The following is a 14,917-nucleotide window of genomic DNA, read 5'->3' on the forward strand; positions in this document are numbered from 1 at the left end:
TCGTCTCCAGGTAGCTACCGTTAGACCCGGTTTCCCAGGCAAAGAGGCTTTCATTGAGGATACTGCCACATGGCAAAAGGCCAATCTGCCCCCATGCCCTTTTAACCGACAGACTAAGCTTGGAATCTCCCACACCTGAGGGGCAGGTTCTGACACACAGTGAACTGCGACCTGGTCGGTGACTCAATCTGGGCTGGGTGGAGCATGACTTGATTGACAAGCCTCGTGCTGCATCAGAACTGGCCGGAGCCAGTGCTCCCCCTTTCGCTACTGGAATGGATATGTGCACTCAGGATGGTGAACGTCTCTGGTTTTAAGATCTATCGTGCTCGACAGGTATCTTAAATGAACGGTGGGACTGAGTGAGATTGTGTGTGCGTGTCTGAACCGTGTTGTGGGACTGTGTAAGTTTGTTTATGTCTCTGAACCGTGCTGTGGGACCGTGTGAGTTTGTGTGTGGCTTTGCAGCGTGTTGTGGGACGCTGTGAGTTTAATGTGTCTCTGAATGGTGTTCTCGGACTGTGTGAGTTTGTCTGCGGGTTTCTGAACCGTTTTGTCGGACTGTGTGAGTTTGTGTGCGTGTTTCTGAACCGTGTTGTGGCATTGTGTGAGTTTATGTGTACTTTCTGCTTATTTATTGCTCTCTTACTTTGCTTTGACACATAGAAAAATGTATACACAACACAGATACACACAAATACATTGAGAAGTAACACACGCACACACACACATACATTTATTCAGAATGAGCACACTGATACACCCATAATACTCAAGTGCACAATATTTATATATTTAGAACCTGATATATATTATCAAAATAAAAGGAGATTTACAACTGACACACTCACAATGCATCGCCCTCATAACATCAAGACTCACAGTTTCGATAGAACCATGACAGCCACAGCCACACACACACGCTTTATATTGCCATATGGTCCAGTTTGAAGTTTTAAGAAAGGTCTGTACAACAAAAATTGAAAGAGATTTCACAAGTTGCCCGTCCTGTTGAGTATTTGCAGCGATTTCCCACTCTCACAGCAGTGATTCTGAGTCACGATGTGTAGAATTGGATTTGAAAACTGAAGAAAATTCAGCGCTTGGTGCTCAGCTGTCACGAGCAATTCCACACCTGCTTTGATCAGCTGTTAGCAGTGGACTGGAACAATGTCAGCCAGGGACTTTTAGTGTACATCAATAAAAGTGAACTTATTTGATGCAGGTAAAATATCATTAAAATGGTCCACCGCATTCAACTTGTTTTCCCTAATCCCAGCGGTGGAACAGTCCCAGATTGTGCAGCCATTGAATGAATTTGCATTGCTTTTTTCGAAGCCCGACCGACCTTAATATATTTAGCATGGGTTCGACGTCTGTGCATGGTTTTTGCTCATTTCATTGAAAATTGCTTATCATGAATGCATGGAAACAGTCAGGTAATGGATCAGAGCAGCGTTGTTAAATAATCAGGAAAAGAAGACGCTAATGCAAAGACAGAGAGTAGAGCAAGCACGTCCAGGGGCGCTAACTGAAACGCTCAATAAGGGCCGACGTCCCTGGGTGGGCTTGAACCATCAACCTTTCGAATAACAGCCGAACGCGCTAGCCAATTGCGCCACAGAGACAACCACAGCCAAATCACGCAAGACACTGCAAACCAGTGTTTCAATGAATTCGAGTCTCAGGTCGTGTGAGCTGGAGAATCCTGCCAGTTATCAGCTTTTCCAGATCGACGCTGCGGGATGGTATCTGTTTATCTCCGCCATCTGGTGGTACAAATCAAAATTTCTCCCCAGCACTTTTTCCGTCAGTCGGAGAACCATTTCACAAGGGGACAATGTCAAAACGGTTGCGGCAATTCAACAATTGTCCGAAGCACAAAACAGAGCTCATTTAACAATGTCACACTGTTCTGCTGCGGAAATCTTTCCCCTGACAGACAAACTCTCCAGGCCACAGTTCCACCCTCTCCCAGACCCTGCCCCTTCGCCTTGCCCTCTGCCTCTGCACTCGCTTTATGCCTGTTCAATCTCTAACCTTTATCCAGTTGTGAAGAAAGGCTACCCACCAGAAAGTCTAACACTGTTTGTCTTTCCAGATGTGCTGCCTGAGTTGCTGCGCATTTCCTGCATTTTCTCTTTTCATTTCAGATTTCCAGCATCCACCATTCGTTTGCTTTTGCACTCACAATGTTGACGGTTCGGCTCCAGGTAGCTACCGTTAGACCCGGTTTCCCAGGCAAAGAGGCTTTTATTGAGGATACTGCCACATGGCAAAAGGCCAATCTGCCCCCATGCCCTTTTAACCGACAGACTAAGCTTGGAATCTTCCACACCTGAGGGGCAGGTTCTGACACACAGTAAACTGCGACCTGGTAGGTGACTCAATCTGGGCTGGGTGGAGCATGACTTGATTGACAAGCCTCGTGCTATATCAGAACTGGCCGGAGCCAGTGCTCCCCCTTTCGCTACTGGAATGGATATGTGCAGTCAGGGTGGTGAACGTCTCTGGTTTTAAGATCTATCGTGCTCGACAGGTATTTTAAATGAACGGCGGGACTGAGTGAGATTGTGTGTGCGTGTCTGAACCGTGTTGTGGGACTGTGTATGTTTGTGTATGTCTCTGAACCGTGCTGTGGGACCGTGTGAGTTTGTGTGTGGCTTTGCATCGTGTTGTGGGACGCTGTGAGTTTAATGTGTCTCTGAACGGTGTTCTCGGACTGTGTGAGTTTGTCTGCGGGTTTCTGAACCGTTTTGTCGGACTGTGTGAGTTTGTGTGCGTGTTTCTGAACCGTGTTGTGGCATTGTGTGAGTTTATGTGTACTTTCTGCTTATTTATTGCTCTCTTACTTTGCTTTGACACATAGAAAAATGTATACACAACACAGATACACACAAATACATTGAGAAGTAACACACGCACACACACACACACATTAATTCAGAATGAGCACACTGATACACCCATAATACTCAAGTGCACAATATTTATATATTTAGAACCTGATATATATTATCAAAATAAAAGGAGATTTACAACTGACACACTCACAATGCATCGCCCTCATAACATCAAGACTCACAGTTTCGATAGAACCATGACAGCCACAGCCACAGACACACACACACGCTTTATATTGCCATATGGTCCAGTTTGAAGTTTTAAGAAAAGTCTATACAACAAAAATTGAAAGAGTTTTCACAAGTTGCCCGTCCTGTTGAGTATTTGCAGCGATTTCCCACTCTCACAGCAGTGATTCTGAGTCACGATGTGTGGAATTGGATTTGAAAACTGAAGAAAATTCAGCGCTTGGTGCTCAGCTGTCACGAGCAATTCCACACCTGCTTTGATCAGCTGTTAGCAGTGGACTGGAACAATGTCAGCCAGGGACTTTTAGTGTACATCAATAAAAGTGAACTTATTTGATGCAGGTAAAATATCATTAAAATGGTCCACCGCATTCAACTTGTTTTCCCTAATCCCAGCGGTGGAACAGTCCCAGATTGTGCAGCCATTGAATGAATTTGCATTGCTTTTTTCGAAGCCCGACCGACCTTAATATATTTAGCATGGGTTCGACGTCTGTGCATGGTTTTTGCTCATTTCATTGAAAATTGCTTATCATGAATGCATGGAAACAGTCAGGTAATGGATCAGAGCAGCGTTGTTAAATAATCAGGAAAAGAAGACACCAATGCAAACACAGAGAGTAGAACAAGCACGTCCAGGGACGCTAAGTAAAACGCTCAATAATGGCCGACGTCCCTGGGTGGGCTTGAACCACAACCTTTCGGTTATGAACCGAACGCGCTAGCCAATTGCGCCACAGATACGACCACAGCAAAATCACGCAAGACACTGCAAACCAGTGTTTCAATGAATTCGAGTCTCAGGTCGTGTGAGCTGGAGAATCCTGCCAGTCATCAGCTTTTCCAGATCGACGCTGCGGGATGGTATCTGTTTATCTCTGCCATCTGGTGGTACAAATCAAAATTTCTCCCCAGCACTTTTTATGTCAGTCGGAGAACCATTTCACAAGGGGACAATGTCAAAACGGTTGCGGCAATTCAACAATTGTACGAAGCACAAAACAGAGCTCATTTAACAATGTCACACTGTTCTGCTGCGGAAATCTTTCCCCTGACAGACAAACTCTCCAGGCCACAGTTCCACCCTATCCCAGACCTTGCCCCTTCGCCTTTCCCTCTGCCTCTGCACTCGCTTTATACCTGTTCAATCTCTAACCTTTATCCAGTTGTGAAGAAAGGCTACCCACCAGAAAGTCTAACACTGTTTGTCTTTCCAGATGTGCTGCCTGAGTTGCTGCGCATTTCCTGCATTTTCTCTTTCCATTTCAGATTTCCAGCATCCACCATTCGTTTGCTTTTGCACTCACAATGTTGACGGTTCGTCTCCAGGTCGCTACCGTTAGACCCGGTTTCCCAGGCAAAGAGGCTTTTATTGAGGATACTGCCACATGGCAAAAGGCCAATCTGCCCCCATGCCCTTTTAACCGACAGACTAAGCTTGGAATCTCCCACACCTGAGGGGCAGGTTCTGACACACAGTAAACTGCGACTTGGTAGGTGACTCAATCTGGGCTGGGTGGAGCATGACTTGATTGACAAGCCTCGTGCTAGATCAGAACTGGCCGGAGCCAGTGCTCCTCCTTTCGCTACTGGAATGGATATGTGCAGTCAGGATGGTGAACGTCTCTGGTTTTAAGATCTATCGTGCTCGACAGGTATTTTAAATGAACGGCGGGACTGAGTCAGATTGTGTGTGCGTGTCTGAACCGTGTTGTGGGACTGTGTAAGTTTGTGTATGTCTCTGAACCGTGCTGTGGGACCGTGTGAGTTTGTGTGTGGCTTTGCAGCGTGTTGTGGGACGCTGTGAGTTTAATGTGTCTCTGAACGGTGTTCTCGGACTGTGTGAGTTTGTCTGCGGGTTTCTGAACCGTTTTGTCGGACTGTGTGAGTTTGTGTGCATGTTTCTGAACCGTGTTGTGGCATTGTGTGAGTTTATGTGTACTTTCTGCTTATTTATTGCTCTCTTACTTTGCTTTGACACATAGAAAAATGTATACACAACACAGATACACACAAATACATTGAGAAGTAACACACGCACACACACACACATTTATTCAGAATGAGCACACTGATACACCCATAATACTCAAGTGCACAATATTTATATATTTAGAACCTGATATATATTATCAAAATAAAAGGAGATTTACAACTGACACACTCACAATGCATCGCCCTCATAACATCAAGACTCTCAGTTTCGATAGAACCATCACAGCCACAGACACACACACACGCTTTATATTGCCATATGGTCCAGTTTGAAGTTTTAAGAAAAGTCTGTACAACAGAAATTGAAAGAGTTTTCACAAGTTGCCCGTCCTGTTGAGTATTTGCAGCGATTTCCCACTCTCACAGCAGTGATTCTGAGTCACGATGTGTGGAATTGGATTTGAAAACTGAAGAAAATTCAGCGCTTGTTGCTCAGCTGTCACGAGCAATTCCACACCTGCTTTGATCAGCTGTTAGCAGTGGACTGGAACAATGTCAGCCAGGGACTTTTAGTGTACATCAATAAAAGTGAACTTATTTGATGCAGGTAAAATATCATTAAAATGGTCCACCGCATTCAACTTGTTTTCCCTAATCCCAGCGGTGGAACAGTCCCAGATTGTGCAGCCATTGAATGAATTTGCATTGCTTTTTTCGAAGCCCGACCGGCCTTAATATATGGGTTCGACGTCTGTGCATGGTTTTTGCTCATTTCATTGAAAATTGCTTATCATGAATGCATGGAAACAGTCAGGTAATGGATCAGAGCAGCGTTGTAAAATAATCAGGAAAAGAAGGCACCAATGCAAACACAGAGAGTAGAACACGCACGTCCAGGGGCGCCAAATGAAACGCTCAATAAGGGCCGCCGTTCCTGGGTTGGCTTGAACCACCAACCTTTCGGTTAAGAGCCGAACGCGCTAGCCAATTGCGCCACAGAGACGACCACAGCAAAATCACGCAAGACACTGCAAACCAGTGTTTCAATGAATTCGAGTCTCAGGTCGTGTGAGCTGGAGAATCCTGCCAGTCATCAGCTTTTCCAGATCGACGCTGCGGGATGGTATCTGTTTATCTCTGCCATCTGGTGGTACAAATCAAAATTTCTCCCCAGCACTTTTTCCGTCAGTCGGAGAACCATTTCACAAGGGGACAATGTCAAAACGGTTGCGGCAATTCAACAATTGTACGAAGCACAAAACAGAGCTCATTTAACAATGTCACACTGTTCTGCTGCGGAAATCTTTCCCCTGACAGACAAACTCTCCAGGCCACAGTTCCACCCTATCCCACACCTTGCCCCTTCGCATTTCCCTTTGCCTCTGCATTCGCTTTATACCTGTTCAATCTCTAACCTTTATCCAGTTGTGAAGAAAGGCTACCCACCAGAAAGTCTAACACTGTTTGTCTTTCCAGATGTGCTGCCTGAGTTGCTGCGCATTTCCTGCATTTTCTCTTTTCATTTCAGATTTCCAGCATCCACCATTCGTTTGCTTTTGCACTCACAATGTTGACGGTTCGTCTCCAGGTAGCTACTGTTAGACCCGGTTTCCCAGGCAAAGAGGCTTTTATTGAGGATACTGCCACATGGCAAAAGGCCAATCTGCCCCCATGCCCTTTTAACCGATAGACTAAGCTTGGAATCTCCGACACCTGAAGGGCAGATTCTGACACACAGTAAACTGCGACCTGGTAGGTGACTCAATCTGGGCTGGGTGGAGCATGAGTTGATTGACAAGCCTCGTGCGATATCAGAACTGGCCGGAGCCAGTGCTCCCCCTTTCGCTACTGGAATGGATATGTGCAGTCAGGATGGTGAACGTCTCTGGTTTTAAGATCTATCGTGCTCGACAGGTATTTTAAATGAACGGCGGGACTGAGTGAGATTGTGTGTGCGTGTCTGAACCGTGTTGTGGGACTGTGTAAGTTTGTGTATGTCTCTGAACCGTGCTGTGGGACCGTGTGAGTTTGTGTGTGGCTTTGCAGCGTGTTGTGGGACGCTGTGAGTTTAATGTGTCTCTGAACGGTGTTCTAGGACTGTGTGAGTTTGTCTGCGGGTTTCTGAACCGTTTTGTCGGACTGTGTGAGTTTGTGTGCGTGTTTCTGAACCGTGTTGTGGCATTGTGTGAGTTTATGTGTACTTTCTGCTTATTTATTGCTCTCTTACTTTGCTTTGACACATAGAAAAATGTGTACACAACACAGATACACACAAATACATTGAGAAGTAACACACGCACACACACACACACAGTTATTCAGAATGAGCACACTGAATCACCCATAATACTCAAGTGCACAATATTTATATATTTAGAACCTGATATATATTATCAAAATAAAAGGAGATTTACAACTGACACACTCACAATGCATCGCCCTCATAACATCAAGAATCACAGTTTCGAGAGAACCATCACAGCCACAGCCACAGACACACACACACGCTTTATATTGCCATATGGTCCAGTTTGAAGTTTTAAGAAAAGTCTGTACAACAGAAATTGAAAGAGTTTTCACAAGTTGCCCGTCCTGTTGAGTATTTGCAGCGATTTCCCACTCTCACAGCAGTGATTCTGAGTCACGATGTGTGGAATTGGATTTGAAAACTGAAGAAAATTCAGCGCTTGGTGCTCAGCTGTCACGAGCAATTCCACACCTGCTTTGATCAGCTGTTAGCAGTGGACTGGAACAATGTCAGCCAGGGACTTTTAGTGTACATCAATAAAAGTGAACTTATTTGATGCAGGTAAAATATCATTAAAATGGTCCACCGCATTCAACTTGTTTTCCCTAATCCCAGCGGTGGAACAGTCCCAGATTGTGCAGCCATTGAATGAATTTGCATTGCTTTTTTCGAAGCCCGACCGACCTTAATATATTTAGCATGGGTTCGACGTCTGTGCATGGTTTTTGCTCATTTCATTGAAAATTGCTTATCATGAATGCATGGAAACAGTCAGGTAATGGATCAGAGCAGCGTTGTTAAATAATCAGGAAAAGAAGACACCAATGCAAACACAGATAGTAGAACAAGCACGTCCAGGGGCGCTTAAAGAAACGCTCAGTAAGGGCCGACGTTCCTGGGTGGGCTTAAACCACCAACCTTTCGGTTAACAGCCGAACGCGCTAGCCAATTGCGCCACAGAGACAACCACAGCAAAATCACGCAAGACACTGCAAACCAGTGTTTCAATGAATTCGAGTCTCAGGTCGTGTGAGCTGGAGAATCCTGCCAGTCATCAGCTTTTCCAGATCGACGCTGCGGGATGGTATCTGTTTATCTCTGCCATCTGGTGGTACAAATCAAAATTTCTCCCCAGCACTTTTTCCGTCAGTCGGAGAACCATTTCACAAGGGGACAATGTCAAAACGGTTGCGGCAATTCAACAATTGTACGAAGCACAAAACAGAGCTCATTTAACAATGTCACACTGTTCTGCTGCGGAAATCTTTCCCCTGACAGACAAACTCTCCAGGCCACAGTTCCACCCTATCCCAGTCCCTGCCCCTTCGCCTTGCCCTCTGCCTCTGCACTCGCTTTATGCCTGTTCAATCTCTAAACTTTATCCAGTTGTGAAGAAAGGCTACCCACCAGAAAGTCTAACACTGTTTGTCTTTCCAGATGTGCTGCCTGAGTTGCTGCGCATTTCCTGCATTTTCTCTTTTCATTTCAGATTTCCAGCATCCACCATTCGTTTGCTTTTGCACTCACAATGTTGATGGTTCGTCTCCAGGTAGCTACCGTTAGACCCGGTTTCCCAGGCAAAGAGGCTTTTATTGAGGATACTGCCACATGGCAAAAGGCCAATCTGCCCCCATGCCCTTTTAACCAATAGACTAAGCTTGGAATCTCCCACACCTGAGGGGCAGGTTCTGACACACAGTAAACTGCGACCTGGTAGGTGACTCAATCTGGGCTGGGTGGAGCATGACTTGATTGACAAGCCTCGTGCTATATCAGAACTGGCCGGAGCCAGTGCTCCCCCTTTCGCTACTGGAATGGATATGTGCAGTCAGGATGGTGAACGTCTCTGGTTTTAAGATCTATCGTGCTCGACAGGTATTTTAAATGAACGGCGGGACTGAGTGAGATTGTGTGTGCGTGTCTGAACCGTGTTGTGGGACTGTGTAAGTTTGTGCATGTCTCTGAACCGTGCTGTGGGACCGTGTGAGTTTGTGTGTGGCTTTGCAGCGTGTTGTGGGACGCTGTGAGTTTAATGTGTCTCTGAACGGTGTTCTAGGACTGTGTGAGTTTGTCTGCGGGTTTCTGAACCGTTTTGTCGGACTGTGTGAGTTTGTGTGCGTGTTTCTGAACCGTGTTGTGGCATTGTGTGAGTTTATGTGTACTTTCTGCTTATTTATTGCTCTCTTACTTTGCTTTGACACATAGAAAAATGTATACACAACACAGATACACACAAATACATTGAGAAGTAACACACGCACACACACACACACAGTTATTCAGAATGAGCACACTGATACACCCATAATACTCAAGTGCACAATATTTTTATATTTAGAACCTGATATATATTATCAAAATAAAAGGAGATTTACAACTGACACACTCACAATGCATCGCCCTCATAACATCAAGACTCACAGTTTCGATAGAACCATGACAGCCACAGCCACAGACACACACACACGCTTTATATTGCCATATGGTCCAGTTTGAAGTTTTAAGAAAAGTCTGTACAACAAAAATTGAAAGAGTTTTCACAAGTTGCCCGTCCTGTTGAGTATTTGCAGCGATTTCCCACTCTCACAGCAGTGATTCTGAGTCACGATGTGTGGAATTGGATTTGAAAACTGAAGAAAATTCAGCGCTTGGTGCTCAGCTGTCACGAGCAATTCCACACCTGCTTTGATCAGCTGTTAGCAGTGGACTGGAACAATGTCAGCCAGGGACTTTTAGTGTACATCAATAAAAGTGAACTTATTTGATGCAGGTAAAATATCATTAAAATGGTCCACCGCATTTAACTTGTTTTCCCTAATCCCAGCGGTGGAACAGTCCCAGATTGTGCAGCCATTGAATGAATTTGCATTGCTTTTTTCGAAGCCCGACCGACCTTAATATATTTAGCATGGGTTCGACGTCTGTGCATGGTTTTTGCTCATTTCATTGAAAATTGCTTATCATGAATGCATGGAAACAGTCAGGTCATGGATCAGAGCAGCTTTGTTAAATAATCAGGAAAAGAAGACACCAATGCAAACACAGAGAGTAGAACACGCACGTCCAGGGGCGCTAAGGGAAATGCTTAATCAGGGCCGACGTCCCTGGGTGGGCTCAAACCACCAACCTTTCGATTAACAGCCGAACGCGCTAGCCAATTGCGCCACAGAGACGACCACAGCAAAATCACGCAAGACACTGCAAACCAGTGTTTCAATGAATTCGAGTCTCAGGTCGTGTGAGCTGGAGAATCCTGCCAGTCATCAGCTTTTCCAGATCGACGCTGCGGGATGGTATCTGTTTATCTCTGCCATCTGGTGGTACAAATCAAAATTTCTCCCCAGCACTTTTTCCGTCAGTCGGAGAACCATTTCACAAGGGGACAATGTCAAAACGGTTGCGGCAATTCAACAATTGTACGAAGCACAAAATAGAGCTCATTTAACAATGTCACACTGTTCTGCTGCGGAAATCTTTCCCCTGACAGACAAACTCTCCAGGCCACAGTTCCACCCTATCCCAGTCCCTGCCACTTCGCCTTGCCCTCTGCCTCTGCACTCGCTTTATGCCTGTTCAATCTCTAACCTTTATCCAGTTGTGAAGAAAGGCTACCCACCAGAAAGTCTAACACTGTTTGTCTTTCCAGATGTGCTGCCTGAGTTGCTGCGCATTTCCTGCATTTTCTCTTTTCATTTCAGATTTCCAGCATCCACCATTCGTTTGCTTTTGCACTCACAATGTTGACGGTTCGTCTCCAGGTAGCTACCGTTAGACCCGGTTTCCCAGGCAAAGAGGCTTTTATTGAGGATACTGCCACATGGCAAAAGGCCAATCTGCCCCCATGCCCTTTTAACCGATAGACTAAGCTTGGAATCTCCCACACCTGAGGGGCAGGTTCTGACACACAGTAAACTGCGACCTGGTAGGTGACTCAATCTGAGCTGGGTGGAGCATGACTTGATTGACAAGCCTCGTGCTATATCAGAACTGGCCGGAGCCAGTGCTCCCCCTTTCGCTACTGGAATGGATATGTGCAGTCAGGATGGTGAACGTCTCTGGTTTTAAGATCTATCGTGCTCGACAGGTATTTTAAATGAACGGCGGGACTGAGTGTGATTGTGTGTGCGTGTCTGAACCGTGTTGTGGGACTGTGTAAGTTTGTGTATGTCTCCGAACCGTGCTGTGGGACCGTGTGAGTTTGTGTGTGGCTTTGCAGCGTGTTGTGGGACGCTGTGAGTTTCATGTGTCTCTGAACGGTGTTCTAGGACTGTGTGAGTTTGTCTGCGGGTTTCTGAACCGTTCTGTCGGACTGTGTGAGTTTGTGTGCGTGTTTCTGAACCGTGTTGTGGCATTGTGTGAGTTTATGTGTACTTTCTGCTTATTTATTGCTCTCTTACTTTGCTTTGACACATAGAAAAATGTATACACAACACAGATACACACAAATACATTGAGAAGTAACACACGCACACACACACACACAGTTATTCAGAATGAGCACACTGATACACCCATAATACTCAAGTGCACAATATTTTTATATTTAGAACCTGATATATATTATCAAAATAAAAGGAGATTTACAACTGACACACTCACAATGCATCGCCCTCATAACATCAAGACTCACAGTTTCGATAGAACCATGACAGCCACAGCCACAGACACACACACACGCTTTATATTGCCATATGGTCAAGTTTGAAGTTTTAAGAAAAGTCTGTACAACAAAAATTGAAAGAGTTTTCACAAGTTGCCCGTCCTGTTGAGTATTTGCAGCGATTTCCCACTCTCACAGCAGTGATTCTGAGTCACGATGTGTGGAATTGGATTTGAAAACTGAAGAAAATTCAGCGCTTGGTGCTCAGCTGTCACGAGCAATTCCACACCTGCTTTGATCAGCTGTTAGCAGTGGACTGGAACAATGTCAGCCAGGGACTTTTAGTGTACATCAATAAAAGTGAACTTATTTGATGCAGGTAAAATATCATTAAAATGGTCCACCGCATTTAACTTGTTTTCCCTAATCCCAGCGGTGGAACAGTCCCAGATTGTGCAGCCATTGAATGAATTTGCATTGCTTTTTTCGAAGCCCGACCGACCTTAATATATTTAGCATGGGTTCGACGTCTGTGCATGGTTTTTGCTCATTTCATTGAAAATTGCTTATCATGAATGCATGGAAACAGTCAGGTCATGGATCAGAGCAGCTTTGTTAAATAATCAGGAAAAGAAGACACCAATGCAAACACAGAGAGTAGAACACGCACGTCCAGGGGCGCTAAGGGAAATGCTTAATCAGGGCCGACGTCCCTGGGTGGGCTCAAACCACCAACCTTTCGATTAACAGCCGAACGCGCTAGCCAATTGCGCCACAGAGACGACCACAGCAAAATCACGCAAGACACTGCAAACCAGTGTTTCAATGAATTCGAGTCTCAGGTCGTGTGAGCTGGAGAATCCTGCCAGTCATCAGCTTTTCCAGATCGACGCTGCGGGATGGTATCTGTTTATCTCTGCCATCTGGTGGTACAAATCAAAATTTCTCCCCAGCACTTTTTCCGTCAGTCGGAGAACCATTTCACAAGGGGACAATGTCAAAACGGTTGCGGCAATTCAACAATTGTACGAAGCACAAAATAGAGCTCATTTAACAATGTCACACTGTTCTGCTGCGGAAATCTTTCCCCTGACAGACAAACTCTCCAGGCCACAGTTCCACCCTATCCCAGTCCCTGCCACTTCGCCTTGCCCTCTGCCTCTGCACTCGCTTTATGCCTGTTCAATCTCTAACCTTTATCCAGTTGTGAAGAAAGGCTACCCACCAGAAAGTCTAACACTGTTTGTCTTTCCAGATGTGCTGCCTGAGTTGCTGCGCATTTCCTGCATTTTCTCTTTTCATTTCAGATTTCCAGCATCCACCATTCGTTTGCTTTTGCACTCACAATGTTGACGGTTCGTCTCCAGGTAGCTACCGTTAGACCCGGTTTCCCAGGCAAAGAGGCTTTTATTGAGGATACTGCCACATGGCAAAAGGCCAATCTGCCCCCATGCCCTTTTAACCGATAGACTAAGCTTGGAATCTCCCACACCTGAGGGGCAGGTTCTGACACACAGTAAACTGCGACCTGGTAGGTGACTCAATCTGAGCTGGGTGGAGCATGACTTGATTGACAAGCCTCGTGCTATATCAGAACTGGCCGGAGCCAGTGCTCCCCCTTTCGCTACTGGAATGGATATGTGCAGTCAGGATGGTGAACGTCTCTGGTTTTAAGATCTATCGTGCTCGACAGGTATTTTAAATGAACGGCGGGACTGAGTGTGATTGTGTGTGCGTGTCTGAACCGTGTTGTGGGACTGTGTAAGTTTGTGTATGTCTCCGAACCGTGCTGTGGGACCGTGTGAGTTTGTGTGTGGCTTTGCAGCGTGTTGTGGGACGCTGTGAGTTTCATGTGTCTCTGAACGGTGTTCTAGGACTGTGTGAGTTTGTCTGCGGGTTTCTGAACCGTTCTGTCGGACTGTGTGAGTTTGTGTGCGTGTTTCTGAACCGTGTTGTGGCATTGTGTGAGTTTATGTGTACTTTCTGCTTATTTATTGCTCTCTTACTTTGCTTTGACACATAGAAAAATGTATACACAACACAGATACACACAAATACATTGAGAAGTAACACACGCACACACACACACACAGTTATTCAGAATGAGCACACTGATACACCCATAATACTCAAGTGCACAATATTTTTATATTTAGAACCTGATATATATTATCAAAATAAAAGGAGATTTACAACTGACACACTCACAATGCATCGCCCTCATAACATCAAGACTCACAGTTTCGATAGAACCATGACAGCCACAGCCACAGACACACACACACGCTTTATATTGCCATATGGTCAAGTTTGAAGTTTTAAGAAAAGTCTGTACAACAAAAATTGAAAGAGTTTTCACAAGTTGCCCGTCCTGTTGAGTATTTGCAGCGATTTCCCACTCTCACAGCAGTGATTCTGAGTCACGATGTGTGGAATTGGATTTGAAAACTGAAGAAAATTCAGCGCTTGGTGCTCAGCTGTCACGAGCAATTCCACACCTGCTTTGATCAGCTGTTAGCAGTGGACTGGAACAATGTCAGCCAGGGACTTTTAGTGTACATCAATAAAAGTGAACTTATTTGATGCAGGTAAAATATCATTAAAATGGTCCACCGCATTCAACTTGTTTTCCCTAATCCCAGCGGTGGAACAGTCCCAGATTGTGCAGCCATTGAATGAATTTGCATTGCTTTTTTCGAAGCCCGACCGACCTTAATATATTTAGCATGGGTTCGACGTCTGTGCATGGTTTTTGCTCATTTCATTGAAAATTGCTTATCATGAATGCATGGAAAATGTCAGGTCATGGATCAGAGCAGCGTTGTTAAATAATCAGGAAAAGAAGACACCAATGCAAACACAGAGAGTAGAACAAGCACGTCCAGGGGCGCTAAGTGTAACGCTTAATCAGGGCCGACGTCCCTGGGTGGGCTCAAACCACCAACCTTTCGATTAACAGCCGAACGCGTTAGCCAATTGCGCCACAGAGACGACCACAGCAAAATCACGCAAGACACTGCAAACCAGTGTTTCAATGAATTC

At 45.3% G+C, this 14,917-nt stretch overlaps 6 non-coding genes across 6 annotated transcripts; all 6 read right to left on the reverse strand.

Moving 5' to 3' along the window:
• Positions 1–1,554: 1,554 nt before the first annotated feature.
• trnan-guu (transfer RNA asparagine (anticodon GUU)) lies at positions 1,555–1,628 on the reverse strand. Its single transcript has one exon. It is a non-coding gene; the product is annotated as a tRNA-Asn (tRNA).
• A 4,328-nt stretch (positions 1,629–5,956) lies between these two features.
• Positions 5,957–6,030, reverse strand: trnak-cuu (transfer RNA lysine (anticodon CUU)). The gene has a single exon. It is a non-coding gene; the product is annotated as a tRNA-Lys (tRNA).
• Positions 6,031–8,165: 2,135 nt separating this feature from the next.
• trnan-guu (transfer RNA asparagine (anticodon GUU)) lies at positions 8,166–8,239 on the reverse strand. Its single transcript has one exon. It is a non-coding gene; the product is annotated as a tRNA-Asn (tRNA).
• A 2,135-nt stretch (positions 8,240–10,374) lies between these two features.
• trnan-guu (transfer RNA asparagine (anticodon GUU)) lies at positions 10,375–10,448 on the reverse strand. The gene has a single exon. It is a non-coding gene; the product is annotated as a tRNA-Asn (tRNA).
• Positions 10,449–12,583: 2,135 nt separating this feature from the next.
• Positions 12,584–12,657, reverse strand: trnan-guu (transfer RNA asparagine (anticodon GUU)). Its single transcript has one exon. It is a non-coding gene; the product is annotated as a tRNA-Asn (tRNA).
• A 2,135-nt stretch (positions 12,658–14,792) lies between these two features.
• trnan-guu (transfer RNA asparagine (anticodon GUU)) lies at positions 14,793–14,866 on the reverse strand. The gene has a single exon. It is a non-coding gene; the product is annotated as a tRNA-Asn (tRNA).
• Between the last annotated feature and the right edge of the window lie 51 nt (positions 14,867–14,917).

Source organism: Heterodontus francisci, chromosome 22 (genome assembly GCF_036365525.1).
Source record: "Heterodontus francisci isolate sHetFra1 chromosome 22, sHetFra1.hap1, whole genome shotgun sequence".
Lineage (NCBI taxonomy): Eukaryota > Metazoa > Chordata > Chondrichthyes > Heterodontiformes > Heterodontidae > Heterodontus > Heterodontus francisci.